Here is a 1093-nt window from a genome sequence, read left to right as displayed (position 1 = left end):
GGCTAAGTTTTGTATTTTTAGAAGAGATGGGGGTTTCATCATGTTGGACTGGCTGGTCTCAAACTCCTGAACTCAAGTGATCTCCCCGCCTCAGTCTCCCTAAGTGCTGGGATGACAGGCATAAGCCACCATGCCCGGCCTATGTAAAATTTATACATGTACAGACACCGTATATATAGAGAGAGCACATATACAGTATCTTCATAGAGACAGTGTGCGTGTGTGTGTGTGTGTGTGTGCGCGCGCGCGTGCATGTGTGTGTGTGCTTGTGTGTGGTCAAAACAGAAATTCATTCATGGCAATGACACATTATTGACAGGAAATGGCTAACCTTAGGGAGGGAAAGCAAAGAGATGGAAGTATGGTTTTAGGTACATCCATAATATTATGTATCTATATTATTTTATTTATTTAGAGAAAAAGTATTCTGAAGCAAAGATGGCAAAATGTAAGCATCATTTAAATTCAGATGGTAGGTAAATGGTTGTCTAATATTATTTCCTGTATATTGGAAATATATAATGATTAAATTAATTATATTTAAGATATTAATAAGAAAAACACTCCAACAATTGCTTGGAGAAATACAAAACCAAGGCATATTGAAGCAATCTGAGAAGGCTTACGTTCATTAATAGAGTTAATTTTGCCTCCATGACAAATTCTTGATGTGACAGCTCTAATTAAGCCTGAAAGAACATCTGTTTTTAAACTTACCTTGGTGGGGAAGGGGGACCATTTTTTACTTATCTACCATGACAGTGTGACAATTAAATTTTTTTTTATATGGAATGCTAGACAACTCTGCATGTCATCCTTGCGCAGGGGCCATGCTAATCTTCTCTGTATCGTTCCAATTTTAATATATGTGCTGCCGAAGCGAGCACGACAATTAAATTTTAAAAGGTTTTCCAAGCTTTCTTTGACCTTACATTTGTGAGCAACTCATTCATACTTCAAATCAGTTTTTTATTTTTTCAAATTTTTTATTATATTTGCTTCTTTGTGTTTTTTGTTTGTTTGTTTGTTTTGAGACAGGCTAGAGTGCAATGGTGTGATCTCAGCTGGGCTCAAGCGATTCTCCTGCCTCAGC

The 1093-nt window shown here is 36.9% G+C and overlaps 1 non-coding gene across 1 annotated transcript; it reads right to left on the bottom strand.

Annotated features, from left to right (window-relative positions):
* Positions 1-780: 780 nt before the first annotated feature.
* On the bottom strand, positions 781-887 carry LOC119472936. The gene has a single exon (XR_005202108.1). It is a non-coding gene; the product is annotated as a U6 spliceosomal RNA (small nuclear RNA).
* Between the last annotated feature and the right edge of the window lie 206 nt (positions 888-1093).

This window comes from Cebus imitator, unplaced genomic scaffold (assembly GCF_001604975.1).
Source record: "Cebus imitator isolate Cc_AM_T3 unplaced genomic scaffold, Cebus_imitator-1.0 Scaffold124, whole genome shotgun sequence".
In the NCBI taxonomy this organism is placed as follows: Eukaryota; Metazoa; Chordata; class Mammalia; order Primates; family Cebidae; genus Cebus; species Cebus imitator.
The sequence above is the reverse complement of the archived record's forward strand: the minus strand, read 5'-3'. Positions and strand labels throughout refer to the sequence as shown.